Source organism: Psittacula echo, assembly GCF_963264785.1.
Source record: "Psittacula echo genome assembly, chromosome: 6".
Taxonomy (NCBI): Eukaryota; Metazoa; Chordata; class Aves; order Psittaciformes; family Psittacidae; genus Psittacula; species Psittacula echo.
The window spans coordinates 61,145,893-61,162,992 of record NC_137743.1 but is presented as its reverse complement, the minus strand read 5'-3'; the positions used below and the strand labels follow the sequence as shown (position 1 = coordinate 61,162,992).

At 37.0% G+C, this 17,100-nt stretch overlaps 1 protein-coding gene across 3 annotated transcripts in view; it reads left to right on the top strand.

Moving 5' to 3' along the window:
* The window catches only part of ADK (adenosine kinase), a 307,364-nt gene that overhangs the window by 68,428 nt on the left and 221,836 nt on the right, over positions 1-17,100 (top strand). The gene's annotated exons all lie outside the window — the stretch shown is intronic.

Below are 17,100 nucleotides of genomic sequence, written 5' to 3'. Positions count from 1 at the left end.
TATTTTAAGAAAGCATGCACACATGCATAACTTAAAATGATGCTCTTTGGTATGTGCCACTGTACATGAGACTATTCTGTATGGTATTTCACTAGCTCTTATTACAAGTCACTTAAAAGTAACAAGTGATCATTTGCACAGTAGGGGGTTTGATTTGTATGATATAAAGGCAATAATTAAGTCATGATCTTTGCTAACTTCCTAGCATGTATGGTATTTACATGGTACATGTATTTACATGTACCACGTGAAAAAGTGAATGTACTTATGTCCCAAATTCTGTAGGGAAGTAGAAATCTGCTCTGAAAACATAGGTATAAATTGCCTTTGTTACTGGTGGCTTAAAGTCTTATATCTTCAAAACAAGTATTTCTAAATGTTGGGAGAATGTTAGCTACTTTTCAGTTACGATGACTGCTGCAAAAGTTTCTTTATGTGTTCAAGTATTTTATGTTCATGTACCTATTCATAGTGGATTTCTATTTAAAGCTTAACTTTAATTTCCCTCTATAATGAATGAGAGCCTATTAATAAAAATCTTTGTTAAAGTTTCGTAAAATGGGCACAGTCCTCAACAATTATAGAAAGTTAATTCAACAGTTATGAAAAGTTACTTTTTAGAAATAAAAGCATATTAACAATATAAATATGTTTTAAGAGTATAAATGTTCCAGATGTTCCCAGTATTCACAATTGACCACAAATACATATCACTACTAAATTGTCTCCCTCAAAAGTATGTTCTGCAAATACAGTTGTGCCTTTGAGTATGGCACAAAGCCACAGCAGTCACAACCAGAGGAAGAAGAGATCAGAGATATAAGAGCCTAAGCTGACATACTCTTAATTCTAGACCAGTTAAACTGCCATCTGTTGTTATATATGGGCAAATATATGCGCTGTAGCCAAAAGATGTATTTATTTTGCTATATATTATGTATATGTTATATATATGTATACATACATACTTTTTTCTTGGTTTTTTTTTTTTTTTTTTTACTATTCTTACATGAATTCAAATGGGAGTAAAGTGATTTGGAGACTGTAATTGTTACTTCTGTATCAGCTTCTTAGATACTGTTGAAGGATGTCTTTCAGTATCTCGTTTGGTTACTAGAGTGCAGGCTTTAAACACTACTTGCATTTGGCTCTGTTTTGACAATAGTAGTTAATATTGTATGGTTTTTGTTAAAGCACTGTTGAAAAAATATCTTATTGAGCTATTTGTGGTGTTTTTCTTAAAGATATTTAAGATTTCGCATGCAGTTTAACTGATCACAGATGAAACTGTAAATTAATACCTCATGAGTTTTAGTGACTGCAGGGCATTGTTTGTAATTCAAAGCTGCTTTGTTCCTATCCACTAGGAAAAGACCCTGTTCAAGCAAACAAATTAGAGTTTACCATGATACCAAACTATTTACTAAAACTGCAGACTCTAATTCTGAATTTATTATTTCACTGTGACTTTTAAAATAACCTATTTGGAACATTTTTTAAAAGCCTAAATCTTTAGGGATTGAAATAAGATACAAAATTGGTTTAATTGTTGGTCTTAATCCACCTTGGTCAAAATTTTGTACTCAAAGGATTGCATGGTATATAAAAAGAGAAACGGTTGACAAGTTGTTCTTTGATTAAATGCATTTCCATTCCTACTGAATTGTATATGTTCTTGATACAAATAACAGCTTTATAACAGAATACTTTCAGACATGTTTCATTGATAAAGTTTAATTTCTCATTACCACTGGTCATTCTTAGCTAGAGAGAGTCTGGGTAAGCATGTTTGTTTTCAACCTACTTTATCTTCTCTAGTCTCAGAGAAGACAAAATTATTAGTGAGTAAAAACTGGAGAGGGAAATAGTTTTACATAATTGAGACATTCTTCCAATGGCAAGACAAAGCCAGGATCTCCTGCTAGAAAGAGATAGGCTTTGTCTGTGAACTGGGTCAAGCTCTTGCAGAGGTGTTCCCCTACAGAGTAGCATATTCAAACTCACAGGAGAATCACCTGCAAGTCTGGTAGGTGGTGATACTTTCTTTAAACTCTCTGCACAGTAATGCTCTATGTGGATCATCCCACAAGGCTATATGTGCTACAGAAAATATACTTGAAATATGTTTGAATTGGATAATATTGCTGTAATATGGTGAACATCACCAGCCAGCCATTGGCATAAGAGTCAAATATTTTCTTTTGCAAGTGGTTCAGCCACACTAAATTAAGTGTAATATTCTGCCCAAGTCCTCTCAATAACAAAGCACTGTGTCATGGTGAAAAAGGCTACTTAAAACAGCTGAATAGCTCACGTACCGCTGCTAGGTATTGTGTAAGAACATAGTTATGTTCACATCCAGGCAGTTCAAAGGCTCAATTAACTAGCAGTTGAGACTGGGGAGGCATGTCTGTGATATATAGCAAGCATTACTGAATTTCTATATTTGTTTTTAATATACTCCCAGCTTTTAACAAATAATGTTTAGACAGTTTGTGAAATGGAGATGGTAGTGGTTGAGTGGGCGGTGCAGGGGTTGGGTTCTTTGTTACCAAATAAATTTTGCTAAGTGTTTTGTTCATTCTTTCAGTAATTTCTTGAATTTGTTATGCTTCTGACATCCATGGTCTGCTATGGAAAGAGCACAATAGTTTCACTATATATATTGTACAAGTCTACTCTTTTTCATCTTCGGAATCTGTCACTAGCTTTTATTTATGGTCTTTATCTCTTGTAGTATGATATGATCTGAATAATCACGTGTTCCACTGATGAATTTATAGATCTTGATTGTTTTTCTCCATAGTTGACTCTTGTAGACTGTGTCCTGGTTGTCTTCATTAATGTGAAAGCATTTCCATTACTTTGATTATATCTGTTGCTCTTTTCTGTACCCATTTCAGTCTCTCACTGTTTCCATTTAAGGTGATGAACACCAAAGCTGCTTATGGTGTTCATACTGTTGATTTTTCACACTGGCATGATGATGTCCTCCATTTTTATAAGGAGGAGCAAAGAATTATCATAACATTGAGATTTTTTCAACCTGGCCAATCCTATACATGGGCAGTATTTAGGTCAGGGTCCTTTCTTGTTTTAGAGCTATTTACGTCACGTGCACCCATACATCACTCGAAGTGAAGTCTGGATGTCCTCTTAAAAAATAAGTTTTCCAAAATTGCTCTCATAATAACCTCAGGACATTCAGATTTACCCATGGAAACTCTTAATCTGGTCTTGTGTAGGTATTCAAAATTACCCTTTCAGCTATTTTTGTAGCCTTTGAGTGCTCTTACATCATTCTTATTATGATTAATACAGGAACATCTACAGGTATTACAAAAGATGATGTGTTTCTTGGTTTTGTGTGTGCGTTTTTTTGGTTGTGGGTTAGTTTTTTTTTTTGGGTGGGGGGGCTTTTGTGTGTTTGTGGGTGGTTCTGGTTTTTGTGTGTGTGTGTGTGTGTTATTATTATTTGGACACTTACGGGGGCTTTCCTTTTCTTTCTCCCTCTTCCTAACAAGGGATTTAGGTACAGGTTCTATTTAGTTGTTTATTTTTATAATATTTTTCTTTATTTGTGCAAGGGAAAGTTAAATGTTTTTACCACTTGGAAAGGTAGTTGTGGTTGCTTTAGATTTCTGTGGAACCTCATTACAGTTGCCTGATTTCTGGAACAGCTGGGTATTCTTTATCTTCTGTGACCTTAATGTGAAAGATTATGCTTGAAATGAAATGAGTTATTGACTTTGGTTTTCTTCAAAAACTGTGCAGTGAGTTCCTTTGCAATCTCCTTATGTTAGCTTCTCTTTTGTGGGACCTTTTGTGTTATATGTTGAAAATTAAAAGAATGTTCAATCTAGAGATAAGAAAACTGATGAAATGTCATTTGGTTTTCTCCTGTACTTCTAATTATAGACACAGAGGGCTGGTATGAACCTCAAGTCCATTGTATAGCACCAAGCTAAACATATGTAGCTGGAATATATAAAAGTTTGTCTAACCGTTCTCAAAATACGAGTGAAAGAGATTCTTCCCTGTCCATGTAGGCTGTTTCCCTGTATGTAGTTAGTTTTCTGTAATGTGTAGTCTAAGTCTTATTTAAGTTCATTTCTTCGTGCCTGCAAGAGATATGAAATGTTGTTTGGTTTCTTTGTAAGAGTCATTATTCAACTGTCCATCTTCTTTCTTGACATTTCTTTTCTTGAATGAACTAAATTTCTTCAACATTTTCTTAAGTATTGATCTGTTTGAAAAAACTAAAAAAAGTTGATATCAAATTAATGGTCACTGTGTGACATTTAACTACTAGGTGCTTATGCATTGGTGTTTTTTCCAGCAGCTTTTCAGACACAGAGATTAACCTTCACTGGTCTGTAGCTGCTGAGTTCCCCACATGGGATTTTCCACATTGAGAAGTGGGCCATGTGAATGTCATGAGGTTGAGCAAGGCCAGGTGCAGGGTTGTGCACCTGGGTCAGAGCAACTCCTGATATCAGTACAGGCTGGGGATGAAGGGATTGAGAGCAGTCCTGTGAAGGACTTGGGGGTACTGGTGGATGAAAAGCTGGACATGAGCTGGCAGTGTGAGCTTGCAGTCCAAAAAGCCAGCTGTATCCTGGGCCATGTCAAAAGAAGCATGACAAGCAGGTCCAGGGAGGTGATCCTGCCCCTCTGCTCTGCTCTCATGAGACCCCACTTGGAGTGCTGTATCCAGTTCTGGAATCCTTAGCACAAGAAAGATACAGACCTGTTAGAGCGAGTCCAGAGGAGGACCACAGTAATAACCAGAGGGATGGAACAGCTCTCCTGTGAAGAGAGGGTGAGAGCGCTGGGATTGTTTAGCCTGGAAAAGAAAGGAGTCTGGAGAGACTTTACTGCATCCTTTCAGTAATTAAAAGGGGCTTATAAGAAAGTTGGGACAAACTTTTTAGCAGGGTCTGTTATGATAGGACAAGAGGCAATGGTTTTAAACTGAAAGAGAGGGAACATTTAGACTAGATATGAGAAAGAAATTTTTTACAATGAGGGTGATGAAACAAACACGGAAGAGGTGTTCCAGGGAAGTGGTAGATGCCCCATCCCTTGCAACATTCAAGGTCAGGTGGATGGAGCTCTGAGGAAGCTGATCTAGCTGAAGATGTCACTGCTCATTGCAAGGGGGTTGGACTAGATGACCTTTAAAAGTCCCTTCCAACCCAGACTACTCTATGATCTGTGATTTCTTAGTCAAGAAAGTATTTCTGTAACACTAATAAAGACAGATTAATATTTTCCCTTAGTTTCTATAGGGCTGAGGCTAAGAAGATACATTTCTTCCTACTTGATTCCAGCCTTCTCGGAGGGACAGAGAAATTCTTTTGTGCTTATCTCCTGTGACGAAATGCTGCGTTTCAGCAAGAGCTGGTGTGATTCTGTGAAACTTAACAGCTGACCTTGAGCTTCTCAGTAATAGCATGAAGACTAATGCAGGGTATCACTAAACACGTCTTTTCAGTGTTGTAGTGGCGGAGTTACATAGACAGGGGAAGTCAAAATGACCAGTTTATCAGAGGGATATTTGAGTCAAATGTTTGGATTTTTTCTTTCAATCTATGAATCGTTGTTCTGCCGTGGAATTAGCCTTTTAGTGCTGCTTGGAACATTGCTTCCTGAAATGATTTATACAGTACTATTGCCTTGCAGCTTTTTTGTAACTTGTGATTTTTGGGTGGTGTCCTCCCCTTCCCCCTTAATTGCATATGCTAATTCTTTCACCCAAAAGGTGACCCTCTGAGATTGTGCCTATGGAGTGAAGAGATGGACTGAATTGTCATAGGCTGTGGGATGAGTTATTTTTAGCTGTTGGCATTTCAGGCTGGAACACTTCATTCTGTCGTGCTTGTTAATGAGTCATCTGGAGAAAATGGGCTTCTTGCTTTCAGAGAGGGTCTGTAGCAAATAATAATAGGCTAATCTCTGCAGGAGATATTCTGTCAAGTAACTAAAGCTTCATCTAGAAAATACGTTGAAATGGAGACTTATCTCCCTGGAAGAATAAGCATGCACTTAACTGTTATTATTATTGTATTATGATGTATATGAAAATCTCAAAAACTGGAAGACTGGTGGAGAGCCTAGCAATGGTATAATAGAGAAACATTTCTGAGAAAGCAGGTTAATTGAAGACAGTCACCTTTTATGGATAGAGAAGAGTATGTAGTTGCTTTCTAATTCAGAACATCATTCATTTCTCAAAATCTGAATGTGCTATCTAGTTCTAGAGATCTTCTGAAAAGATTCCTAACTAGGTAAGCCCAATGTAAGGCTTGCATCCTTGAGAGAACCCCAGATTTATCAACTTCCAGTGTATTACTTTTAAGGATTATCCAGCGTCTTTGTTTTGGTCTCTACTGAAGACTATATTTTATTTTGTTTTTTTGCTTTCTGCATGCAAATCAAAGTCTCTCCTTTGACCTCTTCCCTTAAGGTTTGAAGGATTTTGTGCTGATATAACAGGGAAGGTTTTGTTTTTCATATGAATATACCATCACTCAAGTAAAAAAACAATGTAAGATTATGATTAATCAAAGTTGTTAATCTCATTGCTTAATTTTTGTAGTATTGAAATGTCACAGTTTGGTAGTGCAAATGAATGATTTATTAAAAAAAACTATGCAATGATTCAGGGGGAACTGTATGAAAGACAGGAGAAAAAAGACCCCCAAACCCTATTCGGTAAAGGAAATGATTATAAGAACAGCTTCAGTGTCAAGTCTTTTTGTCACCTTTGGTACTTGCCACTTTGGTACTTTTGCCACTTGCAATCTATGTAATTACCTTCTTTTGTTTACACATCTTCCTCTTGTAAAGCCTATTACAAGTGTGAAGAGGCCTTTCTGTTTTGGTGGCAAAAGGATTTTTCCTTTAGAGATAATAATTTTTACTCTCCATTGCTTATTTAGCCTTTTGGGTTTGCTTTTTCTCAATTATCAGTGGAATACTGAGATAAAAGAACATTTTATAGTACCTCATTCAAGCAAATATTTTGCATTATTACCACCTGCTGACCCTTCAACCTGTACTGTTTTAACCCATCTCCTACTGCTGTGGTCACTGTACAAAATGCTTTAAACCCCTGAAGCTTAATGATTCTGCTATTACCAGTGTGTGCTGCTCCTAAGTAACCTGTGGTGCTTAGACTGGGTTAGTCAAGACAAATATTTAATGTTTTAGAACTCCGGTATATATCTACATTGCAGACAATGGTGGTGTGGTCAAAATACCTGAAAAACCTATAAATAAGTTGGTGCATGTATCACAATAAATTTAACTGCAGTAGCATGGAAGTTTTCATAGGAAAACTTACCCTGTCTTTTAGCAGAAAGAATTAACTTTTCCTAAACATCAGGCTGCTGTGGTTATACTGCTTCCGAATCCTGATCTCATTTGTTTATGCCTAGTTTGAGTACACTATACTGACTACAGATTGTCCCACAATTGTCTCCTTAGCAGGCAATTTATGCATCTTCTCATATTATACGTATCCAACCCTTGGATGTCATCCCACCAGTTCCCCTGCTTGTAGGAGAGCCAGGGTTTTGTCTTTTCCAAAAGTGAAAGCAGCGTATTTCCATGTTATCCTGTCTGAACAGTTCTGGTTCCTTTTTTCTTTATTTCTTTTATCTTTTTTTTTTTTTCTCCTGAGTATCCAGAGATGTTGATAACAAATAGTTGGTTCCTCCTGTGGTTTCCAGTACTAGCTACTGAAAATAAAGATGTGAACACATGATAATGTACTTATCAAAAACTTACAAAAAGGAACATACTTGGGAGTATGTGTGTGTGCTTGTGGTAATAAATACTGCCTGTGTTTGAGCTACAGAAATTCATGTTGTTACCCCATATCAGGAGGTGCCTATCTTAAGGGATATTCAAGACAGAGCTGTATTGAGAAATGGGGAGGTTAGAGGACTAAAACAGAAATCTTGGTATTTGGTTGTGCTCAAAGAGGCATTTTCTGCACTCATTATTTTTTCATGAGGAAAACTAGTATAGTTCAGTGCATGTTAATAGGAGCTTAGAGTGGACATGTACTGTCTTCTTGGTCTACTTAAAAATTCTGATGTATTTTAAAGTTTTCTTGATTTAAACTTACCGACTAGATGCTGGTTTAAAAGAATTTAAAATAGCATAAGGGGTGAGGAAAAATAGGTGTTTTAGCAGTGTAGTTGAAGTGACATGAACCACTTACATTATAGTAAAGAACAAAAAAGTGGTTTAGATAGCGGTTAACATCTGTCACTATTATTTTGGACTTTGTGCTAGTGGAGAACATTACTCAGATAAAATGCTTCTTTATCTGAGTGATGTATGGAAACAATTAGTTTATAATTTTGTTTTGCAATAGCTCTGCAAAACTTTCTAATATTTTATCAACTCTGAATTGGAGCCCAGTCTTGGCACCTTGGTTAACTTACTTTTCACTGTTTTACTGTTTTGATGTATTTATAACTGGCAAACTTTAAACCGGTTCATCACCAAACTTGCTAGGACTGAGTGCGCCCTCAGCAAGTTTGCTGATGACACCAAGCTGTGTGGTTCGGTCGATACACTGGAGGGAAGGGATGCCATCCAGAGGGACCTCGACACACTTGTGAGGTAGGCTGATGCCAACCTTGTGAAGTTTAACCATGCCAAGTGCAAGGTCCTACACCTGGGTGGTCGGAGCAATCCCAGGCACTGCTACAGGTTGGGCAGAGAAGAGATTCAGAGCAGCCCTGCAGAGAAGGACTTGAGGGTGTTGGTCGATGAGAAAATGAACATGAGCCGGCTTCAGTGTGCACTCGCAGCCCAGAAAGCCAACTGTATCCTGGGCTGCATCAAAAGGAGCGTGATCAGCAGGTCGAAGGAGGTGATCCTGCCCCTCTACTCTGCTCTCGTGAGACCTCACTGGGAGTATTGTGTGCAGTTCTGGTGTCCTCAACATAAAAAGGACATGGAACTGTTGGAACAAGTCCAGAGGAGGGCCATGAGGATGATCAGGGGACTGGAGCACCTCCTGTATGGAGACAGGCTGAGAAAGTTGGGGCTGTTCAGCCTGGAGAAGAGAAGGCTGCGTGGAGACCTCATAGCAGCCTTCCAATATCTGAAGGGGGCCTACTAGGATGCTGGGGAAGGACTCTTCATTAGGGACTGTAGTGATAGGACAAGGGGTAACGGGTTCAAACTTAAACAGGGGAAGTTTAGATTGGATCTAAGGAAGAAATTCTTTACTGAGAGGGTGGTGAGGCACTGGAATGGGTTGCCCAGGGAAGTTGTGAATGCTCCATCCCTGGCAGTGTTCAAGGCCAGGTTGGATGAGGCCTTGGGTGGCATGGTTTAGTGTGAGGTGTCCCTGCCCGTGGCAGGGGGGTTGGAACTAGATGATCTCGGGGTCCTTTCCAACCCTAGCTGTTCTATGATTCTGTAATAAAAGTACAAATTGTAAAGTTACCATAGTAAAATATTTCTCTCTACGAGGTGTGAGTGTGCATGCTTTCTTGTCAGTTCTGTATAGGCAACTTAATACGATTTGTACTGCAGCTTTAGATAATCTAAATTGTAGCAAAGATAAGGTCTAAGATCTCTTGGTGACTGAATGCTTTTAATATTAAAATATTCTTGGCAAATATTGTACTAAGTTAAACAAATTTTCTCTTTGATGTGAGCTGGAGTAAGTTGATGCTTGTGAAACAGCAGTTTCAATTAGCATTCACTAAAGGTTTATTGACAGTTAACACCTGGTCTCTACTGTGCCAAGTGGGAAGCATCTACTGCAGTCTCATATGATTGTTGCATAATTAGGATTATGATCTCTAATTTGCTTTTAATTTTGTGAATCTAGTCTTATTTTCAAAACCAGTCAGTGTTATTTGTGTTGCTGCTTTTTTTTTTTTTTTTTTGGTAGAACAAAGTTATTGATGTTAAAAGGATTAAGTATGCTACTCTAGTATGATAAACAACTTGCCCTTTCATTGGTTAGTTTTACTAGTAGGTCTCAGAAAGTAGGTATTCTTCCCATGCTACTTTGAGAAGCAAGCAGCAAATGATACAGTATTTTTGGAAGTAGTGTTCTTGTGTTTAAGCTGCCAAATGTATACTGGGAACATCAGGAGCAAGTGTAAATGTTTTTGTAATACTACTGAGAAATAACAAAGGAAATGACCTTGTTCCTTACTGCTCCTGAACATACTTTGGCACATCCAAGGATGAAAAAGGTAAATGCTGCATACTTTTCCCTGCTGTGTGTCTTTTGATCCTTACTGGCAATGTATAAGGGCAGGGAGCTATTTCTGTCTACAGTGTTTTGCAACAAATACTGTGGTGCAAATCCCTAGATGTATCTGCAGAATTTTTGAGTTTTGGCTGGTCTTTGGAAGATCTTCTTCCAAAAAGGCGGTGGGAGGAAAGCATAAACTTGAGAACTTCTGAACTGTCAGAAGTTCTCCGTAGTATTTTTTGATTATCTGTCCTCAGATGAAACTTTTGGAAACATTTTCATTAGAAACTTACTAAAGGGAGAGAAAAATTTTAGTCTTTTTGACCCATACTATAGTAATCATATATAATACACATATTTTAAGGTTTGTGAAGGTACTCTGTATCTATAATGTGTGTATGTATTTGTAGTGTTTAGGGACAGTTGAATCAGAAATGTAATCTTTTAATAATCCAGTGGTCTAGTTTTTCGTTTTCCTACAGCATTTCAGAATATCAACAGAAAAACTTGCATTGTGGTGGTTGATGTTTTTGAGTGTAATCGTGTACATTTTTGAGATAATGTAGAGGAGGAAGATATCCAGATAATCTGGAATAAGGGAAGCTTTTCAAGAGCACTTACATAAATTTGCCTGACTCTGCTGAGAAAAGAAAAACAACAATACTTTGAGAAATTTCTTTACATCATGATCCTTAAGAGCTGATGTTTTAACCTTACATTTGAATGACTGTTACTTTTTCCATCTTGTTTCAATATGCCTAAATGGAAACACATGTGGAAAACGTTCTTTTGGCTTTTATCAAACTGACATTTAAGTGCATTTTTTTCAACCTTGCTAACATTCATGGTAAAATATTTCAAAGCTATGAATCTTGCAATTTGCCTATGCTTTTTTTTCTTCTTCTTTCATATATTAACATTTGGTACTCATAATCCTAACCTGCTTGGAATTACTGGCTTTTTTCATTTGCTGTTTGTTTGGATGAGGTGATTAGGAAAATACTTTATGTGAAATTCTAGTTTGCAACAGTAAATACTTCCATGAAGAGTCACTGTTTTCTGAACTTCAGTAAATAAAGGAGAAAAATATGGTAATCTGCTGTATTCAATTGTAGCAGTCATATTCTGAACATATTTAGCTTTCTCATGTGTTATATGTTCATGGTGTTAACCTGTCTCCAATACTTCCTTTTTAGCATGTTTGCTTCTTCCCCTCTACTCCCCTACCCATTCCCAAGCTCTTTAATTCTGTGCCAAGGTAATAAGGAGAAGAACTAGCTCTGCATAAAGTCAGTAATTTCCAAACAGCTGTTATAAAGTTTTCTGATGTACCTCTGTGATTGTACCTTATTTCTAAAAGACAGTATTTTTGCTCTTTCAGATCCAGTTTTAAGTAAGAACAAGCAGTTATATCTGCATCTCAATCTTAATTGGTTATATGTCAAAGACTAGGAGTGAAATAGTTCATATATATAACTATCTTTTCTAAGGTTTGAACTTTGAACACTGAGTTGTATAATATAGAGAAATTGGGTACGCTCTTTAGAGTTAAAAATATGAATTATTTTCCTTTTTACCCACAGTATTTGCCCCAAAGTATTCTCCCTTTTACTTACATTTAAAAATAATAACTGTGTGGCTTAATTATAATCCTTGAATCTCAAGGCTAGACCTTTTCCTTAAACCTGAACTGGATTTTACTTCATATTGAATTTAAGGGCTTCAGCTTGCCTGCTAACACTGACCAGGAAAGTTGTCTTTCTGTAACATGTGCCCCATCTGCCTGGTGGTGTGGCTGCCTGCATCGTTCTGGCATTGGCCCAGGCTGTGATGAAACCGAGAATGTGACAGATGACAGCTTTGTCCAGATGTACGCACAAGTACTTCTGCCATGCCTTGCAAAACAGTCAGGATGCAGGTTTGGCATTATTTAGTTGTTTGTCTTGATTTATTCCTTGAAGGTTTCCTTAAAAAATTGAAATAGTATTTGTTACTCTCTTTGTGGTTTTACTGAGCTTTTAGTATTATTAAAACAGATTGTATAATATGATGCTCACTCTCTCACATATTTTTTTTCCTTAATTTATGGAGTGATTCTGTAGACATTCTGACACAGGTTACTTAATTTGGAGATTTAAGTAGATTTTAAAAAATGCAATTAAAAGGATCAAACATCTAACTGTCAGTGTATTAGTCTGGTTCTCCTCACAGCTAAACGTTTGAGCTATTGCAATGTCTTAATATGACTACTTCTTTTAACTAAAAATAAATATCTGGGAAAGGTGTCAGAATCACCATAATTATGGTTTTTAATTAAAATCTAATTAGAATTCATCCAATAGCTTGAAAACATACCAAATCCTAGCCTACCTTCCTCTCTAGAGGTATCACAGAGGCTTCCTCCCTAGCCCTAACTTACCTCCGAAAAAAAAAGGTTATAGAGTTACTTGCAACTTGCAATGTTTTATTGATTAAGAGATTTCCATCTTAGTGTTTTGAAAGTTTTTATAACACCAAACAAAAATCCACTGGAAATATTGTAGTATTATTATACGAAGTAACCAGATTTTTGTCTTACATTCAGGCTGTCATTATCCACATGCACAAGCAAAAAGGGCAAAAATTATTTTTCTCTCCTCTCTAGCTGTTTTTGGCAGCTATTTTTTTTTTTTTTTAACGTCTAGCTCCCTGCTGATGTGTGCTATTGAGTACATCTTAGGTAATAAGCAGATATATCAAAAGATATCCAGGGCAACACACCCTGCTGAAAAAGAAGAGATTACTTCTTGCAGATAAGTACCTTCTGACATATGCATCAGAAATGTTTTTCCTGGTGCTCTCTCTCTGTAAGACGTCAGTTAAATGTTAGTATTCTGTGGCCATTTTACTTTTCAAAAGGAGTTTCTTTTTAGTCTAATATAAATTGTGTCCAAAAACTTGAACAGCTTTACTTGAATTGCTTTAATTTTCCTTGCTTGTAGCTCCATTGCCTTATGTTGTCTGCCTTCAGTTGCAGGGAATGTTTTATGTGCTTATTTTTCTTGTCACTTTGATTTTGAAACCATGGTGAGCCAAACATTATTGTATTTGTTGCTGTGTAACAGAGAAGATAGTCCCAGCTCCAAAAGCCTCAGTTTTTGTGTATAAAACAAGTTACGGGAGATGGGTATTGATCCAGGAGAGGATTGCCAGTCGTTAGGATGGAGAATAGCCTCGGGGAAATCACACAGCCTTGCTGATGACTTTTTTTAGACATTATGGTGAAGGACATTTAGAAATAAGGTTTAAAATAGATTTGTTAATATTCACAGAAAATTCTAGTAACTAGACATTAGATGATATAATGGGTTGGTAAGAGAAAAGGTATTTTTGTTGACTGCTTTGTGCCGAGAGGCTGTTGTAAATCTGAATGCACTGAAAGAAAGATGGTATGTTCAGTGCTATAATGCTTTGCTGGTCCTTGAAAATGTAGGGAAGTGGCTTCTGCTTGAAATGACTGAGAAGAGGGATGTGGACAGAAGTGAGCTGGTCACAGGGATTGTTGGTAGTCATGATCTTTGCAGCTGTCTGAAGGGATTAGATATTAAGATGAGTGCATTTATTTGTATAATGCAGTAAATTGTGCATTTTAAGAACAGGAAAGAATAGTGTGGGGTTTACACCTAATTTGGTAAGAGGGCACAGAGAAGAGGAATAGTGATGCTCAGGTTATGAATGGTTTGGGTGACAAAAAGGGTGGTGACATTGTCAGCAGTGATACTTACTGCAAGGAAATTCTCACAGCTATCTCCAGTTAGAGGTAATTGTATGGCATATGCAAGGGGAGTCTGTGCCTTTTAAAAAGAAGTCTCCAACCTCCTGTAAAGTAAGAAGATGTATCTGGGTAGAAAAAAAAAAAAAAAAAAAAAGATACATTTTTTTCTCATTTGTATTCTTTTATTAAATAGCTTCTTCCATTACCACCTTGTACTTTTTTTAGTAGCCATTAATTCTGTCAAAAGGGAAGCTACTGAAAAACTTCACCTTTCGGTGTCAAATTCAGTTAGGAGTCAGTCCTTCTTAAAAAAAGGTGAGGGAAGGGAAAAAGGCTTCTGACAGAAGTGCTATTGCCTTTAGTATAATTGAGAAACATTAACATATCCTCTTTGGTCAGTGCTACAGTTGATCAGCAGTATCACCACTGAAAACATATGCTGCTGCAAATGCGAACTTGTTTTTGTTCAAATACACTGCAATGTGGTGAACAAATTCATGGTACCAAAAATGAGGCCCCTTGATACGGTGCTGATTGTGGGATTTATTATTCTGTTATTTAAGGTAATGGTATGTTGCTAGGTCAGGAGAAGGGTCACAGTTCTCAGATATAGCACAGTCTTAAAAAATACTCAGAAAGAACAACAATTGCAGAATGTGAAACAAAAATATTATTCAGTCTTGCTCATAAGGTTTTAATTTTCTTGAATTATCCGAAGTGTGATAACAGCTTGGTCCTGAAGCACACACAGAAGCTCTGTTTAGCATTCCCAGGCCTCAAAGCAGTTTCTACAGTTGAACTTCCTTCCTTAAAATGGAGAGTTTTATAAAAGCAAATACCATGTTTCTGAGGCATGCTGGAATGACAGCCTTCTCTTTGCAGGTCAGGCATACAGCAGACAGTGACGAAGTCAGCGTTCCCACGCTGCCTGTGCCATCTGCTGACATTTTGAAAAATGTCCATCTAACTGTTCATCTTCTTAAGATAAAAAGCTATTGACATTCTTAATTTTGAGGTCATTCTTGATACAACTTGCTTGTCAGGCTTTTGTAGGTTATAATAACACCATTTATATCATCCTTCCGGTGTGTCACGGAAAAGGACCAGCAATAATTATTTTTCTTGCATTTGTGCAAACTCTCATTCTATTTCATGTAACAGACCTTCATAGGTGTTGAGTTTGCTATCTTAATTAGAAGAAAAGGAGTTAGTACTTTTAATGTTAGTACTGAAATAGTAAAAGATAGTTGCCATTGTTTGTCTTACTATTTTAAGTAATTGTAAAAAGATTTGTTCAGATGATTTCTTAGATTACAAAGATATCACCTTGAAATCTTCATAATACAGATAGTATTTTAAGGCTATTTCCAATTTTTTTCGCCCAATTCAGATACCACATATCTTATTCATTCAAACTACAAGATAAGTATTTAAATGCATACTCACACAGATTTAGAGCTGCTGATGTAGGTGGTCAGCTACAGTATACTAAATTTATAAGATTTAACATGCCATTAAGTAATATGGACATAGAAACATTGGATGGCTTTAGGTAAAAGAATTAAAATGTCAGCTGGTATGCTTGTAGAATACAAAAATACAAAAATAACCACATGATTTGGGCAGTACACATTCAAAGGTAAAGTGTCAATTAAATTAAAGAAAAAATATGACAGTTTGTATGTCTTTGCTGGGGAAGCAATTGTTAGGAGACCTGTTGTTTTTTGTAATTTTTTTCCCCCATTTTCAGGTACTTGCTATCATTTGAGGTTTCAGTTGCTTGACATAGAATTGGTGGATAATTAGTAGTGTGGATAGCTGTGAAAAGCATATGTAGTAATTTAGTTCTTGGTTCTTTCTAATTGTATGCCCATTGGTAGTTTGCTAGGGTGAGTAGCTCATTATTCAGACATTTTAAATGGAAAGTTCTGTAGAAGGAAAAATGTTCCTGTTAGTACTAATGCATTGAAAATCAAAACCTTTTAAACAAACAAGTTGTTATTTGACAAATCTATCCCTAAAGCTATTGTTCACATACTATAAGGAGATTGGGGTTTGTGAGGGGGAGATGAAGGGTAGGGTAGGCAGATAGTGTTAATTTTTCCTGTGTCTGAAATAAGGATGTGTCACTTTTTTGAAAAGATACTAAAGGTGAATACAATAAAATACATCCAACTGGGCAAGCTTCATTTGTTAAGGGTAAACATCTAAAGTTAATAGACCTGAAGGGTGAATCTGTGCTATTAATTAGGGTTGACCTTGAAGTCATTTTAAACCTCAAATATGCAAACGAATTTTACAGAAAACACTTTAACTTGCCTGCAGGGATACTTCCTTCTGAATCTAATGCCTTCTGAGGTTCTTCATCCTGCTGTTTAATCCACTCATTTTGAAGTGTGTTTAGAACTTGCAGGCATGATGCACTATTCATGCACAGCAGTCTCCATAGCTCCCTGTGTCCTGCGACACTTGCCTGTGACTAGAGAGAAGGCTGGTTCTTGAGCTGTGGTGTACTTTGATTGGATGCAAAGTATACCCTAGTCAAGGAAGACCATCTTACAGAACTCTATCTGGCTCTTAACCTTTAAGTTTTATCTGAAATATGAGGATGGATATTTCCATTGAAAGTTTGAATATTTCTTTTAATGATCAAACCTAATAACATACTACTGAATGTTACCAGAGTATCCTATGTTTTCGTAGTAGTATGACTTGAAGGATTTGGAAGCTCATGAGGAGACACATGGCTTTTCTGTTATCAGATTTTCTCACATACTAGTAGAATCATAGAAGCATAGAATAGTTAGGGTTGCAAAGGACCTTAAGATCATCTAGTTCCAAGCCCCCTGCCATGGGCAGGGACACCCCACACTAAACCATGTCACCCAAGGCCTCATCCAACCTGGCCTTGAACACTGCCAAGGATGGAGCACTCACAGCCTCCCTGGGCAACCCATTCCAGTGCCTCACCACCCTCTCAGTAAAGAATTTCTTCCTTATATCCAATCTAAACTTCCCCTGTTTAAGTTTTAACCCGTTACCCCTTGTCCTGTCAGTACAGTTCCTGATGAATAGTCCCTCCCCAGCATCCTTGTAGGCCCCCTTC